General features: G+C 37.1%; 1 pseudogene; it reads left to right on the top strand.

The window, feature by feature from the left end:
* The first annotated feature begins 1743 nt into the window (after positions 1 to 1743).
* LOC6636902 (uncharacterized) lies at positions 1744 to 2849 on the top strand (annotated as a pseudogene).
* Positions 2850 to 20267: the final 17418 nt, after the last annotated feature.

Raw genomic sequence — 20267 nt, 5'->3', positions numbered from 1 at the left:
TGCCCGTGTACTCATGTATGCGGACGATGTCAACCTTTTCTATCATACACTAATCCCCTACATCATTCTCGTCTACAAGACAATTTGAACGCTGTGAAACTTTGGTGTTCGGCCAATCAATTGCATCTAAATTGTTCAAGGTGTATGTTTATGACATTTAATCGTACTACACCTTATTTTGTCAGTTATACAATCGACAATATCCCTTTGCAACGTATACTATCAGTTAATGATCTAGGCGTTATTTTTGATTCTAAACTCTGTTTCAATCTTCACATAGATACCATTGATAATGAGGCAAAAGGTGTACTTGGATTCATTAAACGATGGTCTAAAGAGTTTAACGATCCTTTTATAACAAAACTTCTGTACATCTCTCTTGTTCGCCCTATCCTTGAATACTGCTCTTGCATCTGGTCTCCACAGTATAACAACAGCCAGGATCATATTGAATCTGTTCAGAAGCAATTTCTGCTTTTTGCCTTACGAAGTTTAATTTGGGACACTATTCAATTCTCTGTTCCGGCTGTACCAACCATAAATTATCGCCCCTTATTCCTATCTACGTGCACAACAGACTACGCTATGCACAATCCTTTTCGCGTGCTATGTAAAAATTATAATAGTTTGAATCACGTTTTCTCTACCGAACTGTCTCTACCCCTGATAAAATCGTTGCTTTCAGGATACCTTCGGGAAGTCGCTGACCATTCCCAGCTATGAGCAGGGGCATAGCTTGCCGGACAGGCTGAAAAATTTTCCCCACCGGGTCGGTGATTTCCCATAACCTTTCTCTTTGTCCTATCTACCTAACACTCTTTATCTAACTTACATTGCTTTACTTTATTAACAATCTTCTTACTTTCTTTTTTTCTATTTATTGTATTTTCTTTATTAATATAGCAAATTAAGATTATTTTTAATTTTACTTGAGATCACTTTTTTCCCACTTACAACCTTCTGCTTAGATGTAGGCTCTAATAGCGTCACTGACAATATTAGCTGTGAAAAGGGGAACAGCTGGCCGGACTGGCAAATAAAACACCTCCACCGGTCGGTGATGCTGTTTAGAAAATTGTATCCTTAAACTAGGCTTTTGGCATATAATTCTATTGTACAATCTTTTGAATACAGAAGAAGACACTCGTTTTGTCGACCATTAATAAATAAATAAATAAATAAACAATACAAATGCAATTATAATGCTGTTGATAAATACGAAGCAGGCGCGTATAAATGTGTGTGTACATGCATACAGATATTCTTCGAATTTGCGCTGGTGCCGCAAACAAGTGTTTCTTTACTGATCTTCCTGAAAATTTCTGCAGTATATCTTAATATGCCATAGCTTATTTGAGTATTCTCAAAAGGTAAATTGCATTAAAATTGAAGCTTTAATTGTTGAGCAATGAAAGTTGGGTTATTTACTTGATATATAGTTATCAGGTAGTAGCGGGAAGATGGCGATAGGTATATAATGAATGATATTTAATATAAATACACTATTATATTGTAAACATGCCAATTTTGGTGGATCTAAAATCCCAAATTGCTGAAAAACAGGACTTCGATATCGATTTGCGTCGATTGCTGTTTAAACTTGGTCGTGAGAGTGTAGCAGCCCCCGTCCTCATCTATTGCCGCCCAACCGATCGCGCTGGCAAAACGCAACAGTAAAGTGAATGTGATAAGTGAACTCTGGATCAAGTGAAAAAAACAAAAAAAGTGAACCTGGTTGTCGCGCTTACCAACAACAAAAACCGCAAACATTAATCTACACATACTACAACAGATTCTAATGGCGCCCGCCGCCGTTGCCGCCTCATCGGGTTCCTCACCCACTACAACCAATTCGTTGCAGGACATGAGCGCAGCCGCCGCGGCCATAGCCCTGGATATGAAGTCCAATGTCGAATTGGCCATGGTGCCCGCTCAAAAGATCGAAAAGTTGGTGAGTCGCAACGCCTCCGACAAGCTGAAGCTCATCCAGATGGTGCACGATACTCCCATTTTTTGGGACTCCCGTCTGCCCACCTTCAAGGGCGCCGAGGAGGAAGTTTAATGCGCCCGGACGCCGCGTGGCCCGCGCCTTCAAATCGCTGCGCGAATCTTATCGCCGCGAATTGGCTCATGTCAAATTGATGGGCAATGGATTTAAGCCAAAATGGAGCCTGTACGAGGCCTTGGATTTCTTAAGAGATGTCATCAGGGAAAGAAAGGGCGCCTCACATGCCAGCGATCTCAGCCTGAGCGCCTTTGCCCAGCACTTGCACAACAATAATAACAACAGCAGCAACAACAACAATCACAGCATGCTGAGCGGGAGCAAAGCGGCAGCAGCATGCGGCGCTGGGCAGGCAAACCAGCCGAGCTATGACGACATGGACGCCAACTCGTTGCGCAGCGGCGACGAGGATGGCGGCAATGCCTCCGACGAGGTGGAGGAGCTGGAGGCCATCGACGCGGACTTTCCCTATCCCATCATACTCGACTCCAATTCGCCGCACAGCATCAGCGGCGGCCCCGAGATCGGGCAGACGGCAATACCGCGCAAGCGTCGCCGCAACGGCGAAACGGATGAGCTGGAGGATGCGGATCTGGATGGTGACGACTATGAGGATCAAATGCTGCAGCAGCATCGTCAACTCAGGCAGCAACAGAGCGTCGCAGCTGTGGCTGGCGGTCTGGAGCTGCCGCCACCGCAAACGGTGAGCGAGGTGCTCAATTCCAAATTCTGTGGCTTCATATCGGCCAAGCTGAACAGCATGGAGGATTCGGAGGCGGACAATCTAATGAATCGCATACTCCACTTGGTTGTTCAGATGCAGCAATGTGAGGCGGCCACATAGGCGCTGGGTGGGGTCTCCGGGTTTGGGTTGGGTTCCGGGTTTCTGGGTTAACTCTAGTTTTTAAGTCGTAGCAGATAACAGAAGTAAGGCTCATTATGGATTAATGCAGCTGCTCAAAGCAAAATGTTTTCTTGCCAATAATTTACCACAATTATTCAATTGTTTTTTCTCTCTCTCTTTCTCTCTCAATTTGCCATAAAACGAACAATTTTCAATGCCAAATTTGTGCCATACCAAAAAAAGGAACAATACCTAGTTATACCAAATGTAGCAGCCCCTATGGAAAACTTCTTTAAAGCTATGCCCAAAAAAAAGCAAAAGCACAAAGAAAAAAAACAAATACAAATATATACAAATATGAACTCTATGGAAAGACACAACAACAAAGACAAAGAAAGTTAGCAATGTATGAGATTTAGTTTATTATAAACCTTAATATAGTTCTAAGTCTATCTATACACACACATACACTTACACACACACACACACACATGCATACATACACAAATGTATCTAAACAAAGTGTTCCAGTTTTTCGCTGCAGCCTGAATCTACCTATGAATCTTTTTGCCCTTGAATATACACATATATGGAAAAAGAACTTGCAACATTTATGTCTTAAATTCATATTTTTTGAAATAATTATTTATTTTCCTAATGCTGCCAAATTTAAAGAATTTACTAACTAATGCTGGAACATGTCATATAGATATTTAAAGCTTATCTTAGCCAACGTCTCATCACACGAACAACTGAAACTCGTAATTTACGTTAATTTACGTTAATTTTAAATAGTTCTTAATTCAAGTTCATTTCGAACCGAAAACATTTGAAATCTTGCCAATGCGTAGAGAATTGCAGCATTGTGATCTTTTAAGTTCAATCTAAAGTGGCAAATACATATTAAATACATTAGCATTTTATATAAATATATTATTAAATCTATTTAGTTTCTTTCGTAAAAATTTTTTGAACCGGTTGCAAAGCGTTGTAAATACATATTAATATATTTATATAAATATATATATACATATATATAAAAGAAAAGTTAAATAAAATACGTACAATAAAATACGATTGCTTGGAAACTGAGGAAATTATCGATTATCGGATAGAAATTCGTTCTGTGCATATACTAATCGGACCTACTGCTAAAATTTCACGTCTGTAGCTATTATAATTACTAAGATCTTGCGTGCATATATACGGACGGACGCACAGACAGACGGACATGGCTAGATTAACTTGGCTATTGATACTGATCAAAAATATATGTACTTTGTGAGGTCGGAAAAGCATCCCTCTACCTGTTACTTACATTTACATTTTGCACAAATACAATATACCCTTTCATCCATTTTCAATGGGTTCAGGGTATAAAAAAAATTAAACTCCTTTGGCTGGGTTCGAGTTCGCAACTAACCGTACCACTTGCCACCGCCTCCACTCAACAACCACACTATTAATCAATTATTAGTGCGAAAACCAATTAACATAACTCAGAACAATACAATCGCAATTATAATGCTGTTGATAAATACGAAGCAGGCGCGCATAAATGTGTGTGTACGTGCATACAGATATTCTTCGAATTTGCACTGGTGCCAATAACACGTGTTTCTTAACCGATCTTCCTGAAAATGTCTACAGTATATCTTTATATGCCATAGCATATTTGTGTATTCTCAAAAAGTGAATTTCATTAAAATTGTAGCTTTAGTTGTTGAGCAATGAATGGCTACTATCAGGTAGTAGCGGGAAGGTGGCGATAGGTATATAATTAATGATACTTAATATTAATATACTATTCTTTTGTAAACATGTCAATTTTGGTGAATCTAATTACCCAATTTGCTGAAAAACAGAATTTCGTTATCGTTCAGTATCGATAAGCGGACCTACAGCCTAAATTTCACGTCTCTAGCTCTTATAATTACTAAAATCTTGCGTTCATACATACGGACGAACAGACGGTCAGACGGACGCACAAACAGACGGACATGGCTAGATTAACTGGGCTATTGATGCAGATCAAGAATATATATACTTTGTGTGGTCGGAAAACCTTCCTTCTACCTGTTACATACATTTACGTTTTGCACAAATACAATATACAATTTTCTCCATTTTCACTGGGTTCAGGGTGTAGAAAAAATAAGCTCCCTTGGCAGGGTTCCAGTTCGCAACTAACCGTACCACTTGCCACCGCCTCCTCTCAACAACCACACTATTAATCAATTATTGGATAGAAAAAACCAATTAACATAATAACTCAGTAAACAATACAATCGCAATTATAATGCTGTTGATAAATACGAAGCAGCGCGTATAAATGTGTGTGTACGTGCATACAGATATTTTTCGAATTTGCGCTGGTGCCGCAAACACGTGTTTCTTAACCGATCTTCCTGAAAATTTCTACAGTATATCTTAATATGCCATAGCATATTTGTGTATTCTCAAAAAGTGAATTGCATTAAAATTGTAGCTTTAATTGTTGAGCAATGGAAGTTGGGTTATTTACTTGATTTATAGCTATAAGGTAGTAGCTGGAAGGTGGCGATAGGTATATAATGAATGATATTTAACATAAATATACTATTCTATTGTAAACATGCCAATTTTGGTGGATCTAAAATCCCAAATTGCTGAAAAACAGGATTTCGATATCGATTTGTATCGATTGCTTGGAAACTGAGGAAATTATCGATTATCGGAAAGAAACTCGATCTGCGCATATACTAAGCGGACCTACTGCTAAAATTTCACGTCTCTACCTCTTATAATTACTAAGATCTTGCGTTTATCCAGGGACGGACAGACGGACGGACGGACGGACGCACAAACAGACGGACATGGCTAGATTAACTTGGATATTGATGCTGATCAAGAATATATATACTTTGTGGGGTCGGAAAAGAATTCTTCTACCTGTTACATACATTTACATTTTGCGTAAATACAATATACCCCTTTATCCATTTTCAATGGGTTCAGGGTATAAAAAAAATAAGTTCCCTTGGCTGGGTTCGGGTTCGCAACTAACCGTACCACTTGCCACCGCCTCCACTCAACAACCACACTATTAATCAATTATTAGTGCGAAAACATATTAACATAATAACTCAGAGGAATACAATCGCAATTATAATGCTGTTGATAAATACGAAGCAGGCGCGCATAAATGTGTGTGTACGTGCATACACATATTCTTCGAATTTGCGCTGGTGCCGCAAACACGTGTTTCTTAACCGATCTTCTTGAAAATTTCTACAGTATATCTTAATATGCCATAGCATATTTGTGTATTCTCAAAAAGTAAATTGCATTAAAATTGTAGCTTTAATTGTTGAGCAATGGAAGTTGGGTTATTTAGTTGATTTATAGCTATCAGGTAGTAGCGGGAAGGGAAGGAAGGTATATAATGAATATTTAACGTAAATATACTCTTCTATTGTAAACATGCCAATTTTGGTGGATTTAAAATCCCAAATTGCTGCAAAACAGGATTTCGATATCGATTTGTATCGATTGCTTGGAAACTGAGGAAATGATCGATTATCGGATAGAAACTCGAAGTTCGCATATAATAAGCGGACCTACTGCTAAAATTTCACGACTCTAGCTCTTATAATTACTAAGATCTTGCGTTTATACATACGGACGGACAGACGGACGGGCGGACGGACGCACAAAAAGACGGACATGGCTAGATTAACTTGGATATTGATGCTGATCAAGAATATATATACTTTGTGGGGTCGGAAAAGAATTCTTCTACCTGTTACATACATTTACATTTTGCGTAAATACAATATACCCTTTTATCCATTTTCAATGGGTTCAGGGTATAAAAAAAATAAGTACCCTTGGCTGGGTTCGGGATCGCAACTAACCGTACCACTTGCCACCGCATCCACTCAACAACCACACTATAAATCAATTATTAGTAAGAAAAACCAATTAACATAATAACTAAGGTCACTACAATCGCAATTATAATGCTGTTGATAGATACCCTTTCATCCATTTTCAATGGGTTCAGGGTATAAAAAAAATAAGTTCCCTTGGCTGGGTTCGAGTTCGCAACTAACCGTACCAGTTGCCACCGCCTCCACTCAACAACCACACTATTAATCAATTATTAGTGCGAAAACCAATTAACATAATAACTCAGAACAGTACAATCGCAATTATAATGCTGTTGATAAATACGAAGCAAGCGCGCATAAATGAGTGTGTACGTGCATACACATATTCTTCGAATTTGCGCTGGTGCCGCAAACACGTGTTTCTTAACCGATCTTCTTGAAAATTTCTACAGTATATCTTAATATGCCATAGCATATTTGTGTATTCTCAAAAAGTAAATTGCATTAAAATTGTAGCTTTAATTGTTGAGCAAAGTTGGGTTATTTGATTTATAGCTATCAGGTAGTAGCGGGAAGGTGGCGATAGGTAAATAATGAATGATATTTAACATAAATATACTATTCTATTGTAAACATGCCAATTTTGGTGGATCTAAAATCCCAAATTGATGAAAATCAGGATTTCGATATCGATTTGTATCGATTGCTTGGAAACTGAGGAAATGATCGATTATCGGATAGAAACTCGATCTGCGCATATACTAAGATCTTGCGTTTATACATACGGACGGACAGACGGACGGACGGACGGAGGCACAAAAAGACGGACATGGCTAGATTAACTTGGCTATTGATGCTGATCAAGAATATATATACTTTGTGTGGTCGGAAAAGCATTCTTCTACCTGTTACGTACATTTACATTTTGCACAAATACAATATACCCTTTCATCCATTTTCAATGGGTTCAGGGTATAAAATAAATAAGTTTCCTTGGCTGGGTTCGAGTTCGCAACTAACCGTACCACATGCCACCGCCTCCACTCAACAACCACACGAATAATCAATTATTAGTGCGAAAACCAATTAACATAATAACTCAGAACAATACAATCGCAATTATAATGCTGTTGATAAATATGAAGCAGGCGCGTATAAATGTGTGTGTACGCGCATACACATATTCTTCGAATTTGCGCTGGTGCCGCAAACACGTGATTCTTAACCGATCTTCCTGAAAATTTCTACACTATATCTTAATGAACCCTAAAATATTTGTGCATTCTCAATAAGTAAATTGCATTAAAATTGTAGCTTTAATTGTTGAGCAATGGAAGTTGGGTTATTTACTTGATTTATAGCTATAAGGTAGTAGCTGGAAGGTGGCGATAGATATATACGGACGGACGGACGGACGCACAAACAGACGGACATGGCTAGATTTACTTGGATATTGATGCTGATCAAGAATATATATACTTTGTGGGGTCGGAAAAGCATCCTTCTACCTGTTACGTACATCTACATTTTGCACAAATACAATATACGCCTTTATCCATTTTCAATAAGTTCAGGGTATAAAAATAATAAGTTCCCTAGGCTGGGTTCGGGTTCGCAACTAACCGTACCACTTACCACCGCATCCACTCAACAACCACACTATAAATCAATAATTAGTAAGAAAAAACCAATTAACATAATAACTCAGAACAATACAATCGCAATTATAATGCTGTTGATAAATATGAAGCAGGCGCGTATAAATGTGTGTGTACGCGCATACACATATTCTTCGAATTTGCGCTGGTGCCGCAAACACGTGTTTCTTAACCGATCTTCCTGAAAATTTCTACACTATATCTTAATAAACCCTAGAATATTTGTGCATTCTTAATAATAATTAATTAATATTGTAGCTTTAATTGTTGAGCAATAGAAGTTGGGTTATTTACTTGATTTATAGCTATCAGGTAGTAGCTGGAAGGTGGCGATAGGTATATAATGAATGATATTTAGCATAAATATACTATTCTATTGTAAACACGCCAATTTTGGTGGATCTAAAATCCCAAATTGCTGAAAAACAGGATTTCGATATCGATTTGTATCGATTGCTTGGAAACTGAGGAAATTATCGATTATCGGATAGAAACTCGATCTGTGCATATACTAAGCGGACCTACTGCTAAAATTTCAAGTCTCTAGCTCTTATAATTACTAAGATCTTGCGTTTATACATATGGACGGACAGACGGACGGACGCACAAAAAGACGGACATGGCTAGATTAACTTGGCTATTGATGCTGAAGAATATATATACTTTGTGTGGTCGGAAAAGCATCCTTCTACCTGTTACGTACATTTACATTTTGCACAATTACAATATACCCTTTCATCCATTTTCAATGGGTTCAGGGTATAAAAAAAATAAGTTCCCTTGGCTGGGTTCGAGTTCGCAACTAACCGTACCACTTGCCACCGCCTCCACTCAACAACCACACGATTAATCAATTATTAGTGCGAAAACCAATTAACATAATAACTCCGAACAATACAATCGCAATTATAATGCTGTTGATAAATACGAAGCAGGCGCGTATAAATGTGTGTGTACGTGGATACACATATTCTTCGAATTTGCGCTGGTGCCGCAAACACGTGTTTCTTAACCGATCTTCTTGAAAATTTCTACAGTATATCTTAACATGCCATAGCATATTTGTGTATTCTCAAAAAGTAAATTGCATTAAAGTTGTAGCTTTAATTGTTATGCAATGGAAGTTGGGTTATTTACTTGATTTATAGCTATCAGGTAGTAGCGGGAAGGTGGCGATAGGTATATAATGAATGATATTTAACATAAATATACTATTCTATTGTAAATATGCCAATTTTGGTGGATCTAAAATCCCAAATTGCTGAAAAACAGGATTTCGATATCGATTTGTATCGATTGCTTGGAAACAGAGGAAATGATCGATTATCGGATAGAAACTCGATCTGCGCATATACTAAGCGGACCTACTGCTAAAATTTCAAGTCTCTAGCTCTTTTAATTACTAAGATCTTGCGTTTATACATACGGACGGACAGACGGACGGGCGGACGAACGCACAAAAAGACGGACATGGCTAGATGGCCACTCAACAACATAATAACTCAGAACAATACAATCGCAATTATAATACTGTTGATAAATACGAAGCAAGCGCGCATAAATGTGTGTGTACGTGCATACACATATTCTTCGAATTTGCGCTGGTGCCGCAAACACGTGTTTCTTAACCGATATTCCTGAAAATTTCTACACTATATCTTAATGAACCATAGAATATTTGTGCATTCTTAATAAGTAAATTGCATTTAAATTGTAGCTTTAATTGTTGAGCAATGGAAGTTGGGTTATTTACTTGATTTGTGGCTATCAGGTAGTAGCTGGAAGGTGGCGATAGGTATATAATGAATGATATCTAACATAAATATCCTATTCTATTGTAAACATGCCAATTTTGGTGGATCTAAAATCCCAAATTACTGAAAAACAGGATTTCGATATCGATTTGTATCGATTGCTTGGAAACTGAGGAAATTATCGATTATCGGATAGAAACTCCATGTGCGCATATACTAAGCGGACCTACTGCTCAAATTTCACGTCTCTAGCTCTTATAATTACTAAGATCTTGCGTTTATACATACGGACGGACAGACGGACGGACGGACGGACGCACAAAAAGACGGACATGGCTAGATTAACTCGGCTATTGATGCTGATCAAGAATATATATACCTTGTGGGGTCGGAAAAGCATCCTTCTACCTGTTACACATTTACAATTTGCACAAATACGATATACGCTATTCTCCATTTTCAATTTGTTCAGGGTTTAAAAAAATAAGTTTCCTCGGCTGGGTTCGAGTTCGCAACTAACCGTACCATTTGCCACCGCCTCCACTCAACAACCTCACTATAAATCAATTATTAGTGCGAACACCAATTAACATAATAACTCAGAAGAATACAATCGCAATTATAATGCTGTTGATAAATACGAAGCAGGCGCGCATAAATGTGTGTGTACGTGCATACACATATTCTTCGAATTTGCGCTGGTGCCGCAAACACGTGTTTCTTAACCGATCTTCCTGAAAATTTCTACACTATATCTTAATAAACCCTAGAATATTTGTGCATTCTTAATAAGTAAATTGCATTAATATTGTAGTTTTACTTGTTGAGCCATGGAAGTTGGGTTATTTACTTGATTTATAGCTATAAGTTAGTAGCTGGAAGGTGGCGATAGATATATAATGAATGATATTTAACATAAATATACTATTCTATTGTAAACATGCCAATTTTGGTGGATCTAAAATCCCAAATTGCTGAAAAAACAGGATTTCGATATCGATTTGTATCGATTGCTTGGAAGCTGATGCAATTATCGATTATCGGATAGAAATTCGTTCTGCGCATATACTAAGCGGACCTACTGCTAAAATTTCACGTCTCTAGCTCTTATAATTACTAAGATATTGCGTTTATACTTATATACTTTGTGTGGTCGGAAAAGCTTCCTTCTACCTGTTACGTACATCTACATTTTGCACAAATACAATATACGCCTTTATCCATTTTCAATAAGTTCAGGGCATAAAAATAATAAGTTCCCTAGGCTGGGTTCGGGTTCGCAACTAACCGTACCACTTGCCACCGCATCCACTCAACAACCACACTATAAATCAATTATTAGTAAGAAAAAACCAATTAACATAATAACTCAGATCAATACAATCGCAATTATAATGCTGTTGATAAATACGAAGCAGGCGCGCATAAATGTGTGTGTACGTGCATACACATATTCTTCGAATTCGCGCTGGTGCCGCAAACACGTGTTTCTTAACCGATAATCCTGAAAATGTCTACACTATATCTTAATAAACCCTAGAATATTTGTGCATTGTTAATAAGTAAATTGCATTAAAATTGTAGCTTTAATTGTTGAGCAATGGAAGTTGGGTTATTTACTTGATTTATAGCTATAAGGTAGTAGCTGGAAGGTGGCGATAGATATATACGGACGGACGGACGGACGCACAAACAGACGGACATGGCTAGATTAACTGGGCTATTATTGCTGATCAAGAATATAAATACTTTGTGGGGTCGGAAAAGCTTCCTTCTACCTGTTACACATTTACAATTTGCACAAATACGATATACCCTATTCTCCATTTTCAATTTGTTCAGGGTTTAAAAAAATAAGTTTCCTCGGCTGGGTTCGAGTTCGCAACTAACCGTACCATTTGCCACCGCCTCCACTCAACAACCTCACTATAAATCAATTATTAATGTGAAAAAATCAATTAACATAATAACTCAGAAAACAATACAATCGAAATTGTAATGCTGTTGATAAATACGAAGCAGGCGCGTATAAATGTGTGTGTACGTGCATACAGATATTCTTCGAATTTGCGCTGGTGCCGCAAACACGTGTTTCTTAACCGATCTTCCTGAAAATTTCTACACTATATCTTAATAAACCCTAGAATATTTGTGCATTCTTAATAATTAAATTGCATTAATATTGTAGCTTTAATTGTTGAGCAATGGAAGTTGGGTTATTTACTTGATTTATAGCTATCAGGTAGTAGCTGGAAGGTGGCGATAGGTATATAATGAATGATATCTAACATAAATATCCTATTCTATTGTAAACATGCCAATTTTGGTGGATCTAAAATCCCAAATTGCTGAAAAACAGGATTTCGATATCGATTTGTATCGATTTCTTGGAAACTGATGCAATTATCGATTATCGGATAGAAATTCGTTCTGCGCATATACTAAGCGGACCTACTGCTAAAATTTCACGTCTCTAGCTCTCATAATTACTAAGATATTGCGTTTATACTTATATACTTTGTGTGGTCGGAAAAGCTTCCTTCTACCTGTTACGTACATTTACATTTTGCACAAATACAAAATACCCTTTTATCCATTTTCAATGGGCTCAGGGTATAAAAATATAAGTTCCCTTTGATGGGTTCGGGTTCGCAACTAACCGTACCACTTGCCACCGCCTCCACTCAACAACCACTCTATAAATCAATTATTAGTAAGAAAAAACCAATTAACATAATAACTCAGGTCAATATAATCGCAATTATAATGCTGTTGATAAATACGAAGCAGGCGCGTATAAATGTGTGTGTACGTGCATATAGATATTCTTCGAATTTGCGCTGGTGCCGCAAACACGTGTTTCTTAACCGATCTTCCTGAAAATTTCTACACTATATCTTAATAAACCCTAGAATATTTGTGCATTCTTAATAATAATTAATTAATATTGTAGCTTTAATTGTTGAGCAATAGAAGTTGGGTTATTTACTTGATTTATAGCTATCAGGTAGTAGCTGGAAGGTGGCGATAGGTAAATAATGAATGATATTTAACATAAATATACTATTCTATTGTAAACATGCCAATTTTGGTGGATCTAAAATCCCAAATTGATGAAAATCAGGATTTCGATATCGATTTGTATCGATTGCTTGGAAACTGAGGAAATTATCGATTATCGGATAGAAACTCGATCTGTGCATATACTAAGCGGACCTACTGCTAAAATTTCAAGTCTCTAGCTCTTACAATTACTAAGATCTTGCGTTTATACATATGGACGGACAGACGGACGGACGCCCAAAAAGACGGACATGGCTAGATTAACTTGGCTATTGATGCTGATCAAGAATATATATATATTGTGTGGTCGGAAAAGCATCTTTCTACCTGTTACGTACATTTACATTTTGCACAATTACAATATACCCTTTCATCCATTTTCAATGGGTTCAGGGTATAAAAAAAATAAGTTCCCTTGGCTGGGTTCGAGTTCGCAACTAACCGTACCACTTGCCACCGCCTCCACTCAACAACCACACGATTAATCAATTATTAGTGCGAAAACCAATTAACATAATAACTCCGAACAATACAATCGGAATTATAATGCTGTTGATAAATACGAAGCAGGCGCGTATAAATGTGTGTGTACGTGGATACACATATTCTTCGAATTTGCGCTAGTGCCGCAAACACGTGTTTCTTAACCGATCTTCCTGAAAATTTCTACACTATATCTTAAGGAACCCTAGAATATTTGTGCATTCTCAATAAGTAAATTGCATTTAAATTGTAGCTTCAATTGTTGAGCAATGGAAGTTGGGTTATTTACTTGATTTATAGCTATCAGGTAGTAGCGGGAAGGTGGCGATAGGTATATAATGAATGATATTTAACATAAATATACTATTCTATTGTAAACATGCCAATTTTGGTGGATTTAAAATCCCAAATTGCTGCAAAACAGGATTTCGATATCGATTTGTATCGATTGCTTGGAAACAGAGGAAATGATCGATTATCGGATAGAAACTCGATCTGCGCATATACTAAGCGGACCTACTGCTAAAATTTCAAGTCTCTAGCTCTTATAATTACTAAGATCTTGCGTTTATACATACGGACGGACAGACGGACGGGCGGACGAACGCACAAAAAGACGGACATGGCTAGATGGCCACTCAACAAAATAATTACTCAGAACAATACAATCGCAATTATAATACTGTTGATAAATACGAAGCAAGCGCGCATAAATGTGTGTGTACGTGCATACACATATTCTTCGAATTTGCGCTGGTGCCGCAAACACGTGTTTCTTAACCGATCTTCCTGAAAATTTCTACACTATATCTTAATGAACCCTAGAATATTTGTGCATTATCAATAAGTAAATTGCATTAAAATTGTAGCTTAAATTGTTGAGCAATGGAAGTTGGGTTATTTACTTGATTTATAGCTATCAGGTAGTAGCTGGAAGGTGGCGATAGGTATATAATGAATGATATCTAACATAAATATCCTATTCTATTGTAAACATGCCAATTTTGGTGGATCTAAAATCCCAAATTACTGAAAAACAGGATTTCGATATCGATTTGTATCGATTGCTTGGAAACTGAGGAAATTATCGATTATCGGATAGAAACTCCATGTGCGCATATACTAAGCGGACCTACTGCTCAAATTTCACGTCTCTAGCTCTTATAATTACTAAGATCTTGCGTTTATACATACGGACGGACAGACGGACGGACGGACGGACGCACAAAAAGACGGACATGGCTAGATTAACTCGGCTATTGATGCTGATCAAGAATATATATACTTTGTGGGGTCGGAAAAGCATCCTTCTACCTGTTACACATTTACAATTTGCACAAATACGATATACCCTATTCTCCATTTTCAATTTGTTCAGGGTTTAAAAAAATATGTTTCCTCGGCTGGGTTCGAGTTCGCAACTAACCGTACCATTTGCCACCGCCTCCACTCAACAACCTCACTATAAATCAATTATTAGTGCGAAAACCAATTAACATAATAACTCAGAAGAATACAATCGCAGTTATAATGCTGTTGATAAATACGAAGCAGGCGCGCATAAATGTGTGTACGTGCATACACATATTCTTCGAATTTGCGCTGGTGCCGCAAACACGTGTTTCTTAACCGATCTTCCTGAAAATTTCTACACTATATCTAAATAAACCCTAGAATATTTGTGCATTCTTAATAAGTAAATTGCATTAATATTGTAGCTTTACTTGTTGAGCAATGGAAGTTGGGTTATTTACTTGATTTATAGCTATAAGGTAGTAGCTGGAAGGTGGCGATAGATATATAATGAATGATATTTAACATAAATATACTATTCTATTGTAAACATGCCAATTTTGGTGGATCTAAAATCCCAAATTGCTGAAAAAACAGGATTTCGATATCGATTTGTATCGATTGCTTGGAAACTGAGGAAATTATCGATTATCGGATAAAACCTCGATCTGCGCATATACTAAGCGGACCTACAGCCTAAATTTCACGTCTCTAGCTCTTATAATTACTAAAATCTTGCGTTCATACATACGGACGAACAGACGGTCGGACGGACGCACAAACAGACGGACATGGCTAGATTAACTGGGCTATTGATGCTGATCAAGAATATAAATACTTTGTGGTGTCGAAAAAGCTTCCTTCTACCTGTTACACATTTACAATTTGCATCTGCATAGCTCTTATAATTACTAAGATCTTGCGTGCATATATACGGACGGAAGGACGGACGCACAGACAGACGGACATGGCTAGATTTACTTGGATATTGATGCTGATCAAGAATATATATACTTTGTGGGGTCGGAAAAGCATCCTTCTACCTGTTACGTACATCTACATTTTGCACAAATACAATATACGCCTTTATCCATTTTCAATAAGTTCAGGGTATAAAAATAATAAGTTCCCTAGGCTGGGTTCGGGTTCGCAACTAACCGTACCACTTACCACCGCATCCACTCAACAACCACACTATAAATCAATTATTAGTAAGAAAAACCCAATTAACATAATAACTCAGATCAATACAATCGCAATTATAATGCTGTTGATAAATACGAAGCAGGCGCGCATAAATGTGTGTGTACGTGCATACACATATTCTTCGAATTTGCGCTGGTGCCGCAAACACGTGTTTCTTAACCGATAATCCTGAAAATGTCTACACTATATCTTAATAAACCCTAGAATATTTGTGCATTCTTAATAAGTAAATTGCATTAAAATTGTAGCTTTAATTGTTGAGCAATGGAAGTTGGGTTATTTACTTGATTTATAGCTATAAGGTAGTAGCTGGAAGGTGGCGATAGATATATACGAACGGACGGACGGACGCACTAACAGATGGACATGGCTAGATTAACTGGGCTCTTGATGCTGATCAAGAATATAAATACTTTGTGGGGTCGGAAAAGCTTCCTTCTACCTGTTACACATTTACAATTTGCACAAATACGATATACCCTATTCTCCATTTTCAATTTGTTCAGGGTTTAAAAATATAAGTTTCCTCGGCTGGGTTCGAGTTCGTAACTAACCGTACCATTTGCCACCGCCTCCACTCAACAACCTCACTATAAATCAATTATTAATGTGAAAAAACCAATTAACATAATAACTCAGAAAACAATACAATCGAAATTGTAATGCTGTTGATAAATACGAAGCAGGCGCGTATAAATGTGTGTGTACGTGCATACAGATATTCTTCGAATTTGCGCTGGTGCCGCAAACACGTGTTTCTTAACCGATCTTCCTGAAAATTTCTACACTATATCTTAATAAACCCTAGAATATTTGTGCATTCTTAATAAGTAAATTGCATAAATATTGTAGCTTTAATTGTTGAGCAATGGAAGTTGGGTTATTTACTTGATTTATAGCTATCAGGTAGTAGCTGGAAGGTGGCGATAGGTATATAATGAATGATATCTAACATAAATATCCTATTCTATTGTAAACATGCCAATTTTGGTGGATCTAAAATCCCAAATTGCTGAAAAACAGGATTTCGATATCGATTTGTATCGATTGCTTGGAAACTGATGCAATTATCGATTATCGGATAGAAATTCGTTCTGCGCATATACTAAGCGGACCTACTGCTAAAATTTCACGTCTCTAGCTCTTATAATTACTAAGATATTGCGTTTATACATACTGACGGACGGACGGACGCACAGACAGACGGACATGACTAGATTAACTTGGCTATTGATGCTGATCAAGAATATATATACTTTGTGTGGTCGGAAAAGCTTTCTTCTACCTGTTACGTACATTTACATTTTGCACAAATACAATATACCCTTTTATCCATTTTCAATGGGTTCAGGGTATAAAAAAAATAGGTTCCCTTGGCTGGGTTCGGGTTCGCAACTAACCGTACAACTTGCCACCGCCTCCACTCAACAGCCACACTATAAATCAATTATTAGTAAGAAAAAACCAAATAACATAATAACTCAGAACAATACAATCGCAATTATAATGCTGTTGATAAATACGAAGCAGGCGCGTATAAATGTGTGTGTACGTGCATACAGATATTTTTCGAATTTGTGCTGGTGCAGCAAACACGTGTTTCTTAACCGATAATCCTGAAAATTTCTACACTATATCTTAATGAACCCTAGAATATTTGTGCATTCTCAATAAGTAAATTGCATTAAAATTGTAGCTTTCATTGTTGAGCAATGGAAGTTGGGTTATTTACTTGATTTATAGATATAAGGTAGTAGCTGGAAGGTGGCGATAGGTATATAATGAATGATATCTAACATAAATATCCTATTCTATTGTAAACATGCCAATTTTGGTGGATCTAAAATCCCAAATTGCTGAAAAACAGGATTTCGATATCGATTTGTATCGATTGCTTGGAAACTGATGCAATTATCGATTATCGGATAGAAATTCGTTCTGCGCATATACTAAGCGGACCTACTGCTAAAATTTCACGTCTCTAGCTCTTATAATTACTAAGATATTGCGTTTATACATACTGACGGACGGACGGACGCACAGACAGACGGACATGACTAGATTAACTTGGCTATTGATGCTGATCAAGAATATATATACTTTGTGTGGTCGGAAAAGCTTTCTTCTACCTGTTACGTACATTTACATTTTGCACAAATACAATATACCCTTTTATCCATTTTCAATGGGTTCAGGGTATAAAAAAAATAGGTTCCCTTGGCTGGGTTCGGGTTCGCAACTAACCGTACCTTTTGCCACCGCCTCCACTCAACAGCCACACTATAAATCAATTATTAGTAAGAAAAAACCAAATAACATAATAACTCAGAACAATACAATCGCAATTATAATGCTGTTGATAAATACGAAGCAGGCGCGTATAAATGTGTGTGTACGTGCATACAGATATTTTTCGAATTTGTGCTGGTGCAGCAAACACGTGTTTCTTAACCGATAATCCTGAAAATTTCTACACTATATCTTAATGAACCCTAGAATATTTGTGCATTCTCAATAAGTAAATTGCATTAAAATTGTAGCTTTCATTGTTGAGCAATGGAAGTTGGGTTATTTACTTGATTTATAGATATAAGGTAGTAGCTGGAAGGTGGCGATAGGTATATAATTAATGATATTTAACATAAATATACTATTCTATTGAAAACATGCCAATTTTGGTTGATCTAAAATCCCAAATTGCTGAAAAACAGGATTTCGATATCGATTTGTATCGATTGCTTGGAAACTGATGCAATTATCGATTATCGGGTAGAAATTCGTTCTGCGCATATACTAAGCGGACCTACTGCTAAAATTTCACGTCTCTAACTCTTATAATTACTAAGATATTGCGTTTATACATTCTGACGGACGGACGGACGCACAGACAGACGGACATGACTAGATTAACTTGGCTATTGATGCTGATCAAGAATATATATACTTTGTGTGGTCGGAAAAGCTTCCTTCTACCTGTTACGTACATTTACAATTTGCACAAATACAAAATACCCTTTTATCCATTTTCAATGGGCTCAGGGTATAAAAAAATAAGTTCCCTTGGATGGGTTCGGGCTCGCAACTAACTGTACCACTTGCCACCGCCTCCACTCAACAACCACTCTATAAATCAATTATTAGTAAGAAAAAACCAATTAACATAATAACTCAGGTCAATACAATCGCAATCATAATGCTGTTGATAAATACGAAGCAGGCGCGCATAAATGTGTGTGTACGAGCATACACATATGCTTCGAATTTGCACTGGTGCCAATAACACGTGTTTCTTAACCGATCTTACTGAAAATTTCTACAGTATATCTTAATATGCCATAGCATATTTGTGTATTCTCAAAAAGTAAATTGCATTAAAATTGTAGCTTTAATTGTTGAGCAATGGAAGTTGGGTTATTTACTTGATTTATAGCTATCAGGTAGTAGCAGGAAGGTGGCGATAGGTATATAATTAATGATACTTAATATAAATATACTATTCTACTGTAAACATGTCAATTTTGGTGAATCTAATTACCCAAGTTGCTGAAAAACACAATTTCTATATCGCTCTGTATCGATTGCTTGCTGAGGAAGTTATCGATTATCGGATAGAAACTCGATCTGCGCATATACTAAGCGGACCTTCACCTAAAATTTCACGTCTCTAGCTTTTATAACTACTAAGATCTTGCGTTCATACATACGGACGGACGGACGGACGCACAGACAGACGGACATGGCTAGATTAACTTGGCTATTGATGCTGATCAAGAATATATATACTTTGTGTGGTCGGAAAAGCTTCCTTCTACCTGTTACGTACATTTACATTTTGCACAAATACAATATACCCTTTTATCCATTTTCAATGGGTTCAGGGTATAAAAAAATAAGTTCCCTTGGCTGGGTTCGGGTTCGCAACTAACCGTACCACTTGCCACCGCCTCCACTCAACAGCCACACTATAAATCAATTATTAGTAAGAAAAAACCAATTAACATAATAACTCAGAACAATACAATCGCAATTATAATGCTGTTGATAAATACGAAGCAGGCGCGTATAAATGTGTGTGTACGTGCATACAGA

Source organism: Drosophila virilis, unplaced genomic scaffold (genome assembly GCF_030788295.1).
Source record: "Drosophila virilis strain 15010-1051.87 unplaced genomic scaffold, Dvir_AGI_RSII-ME tig00001642, whole genome shotgun sequence".
In the NCBI taxonomy this organism is placed as follows: Eukaryota; Metazoa; Arthropoda; class Insecta; order Diptera; family Drosophilidae; genus Drosophila; species Drosophila virilis.
The sequence above is the reverse complement of the archived record's forward strand: the minus strand, read 5'-3'. Positions and strand labels throughout refer to the sequence as shown.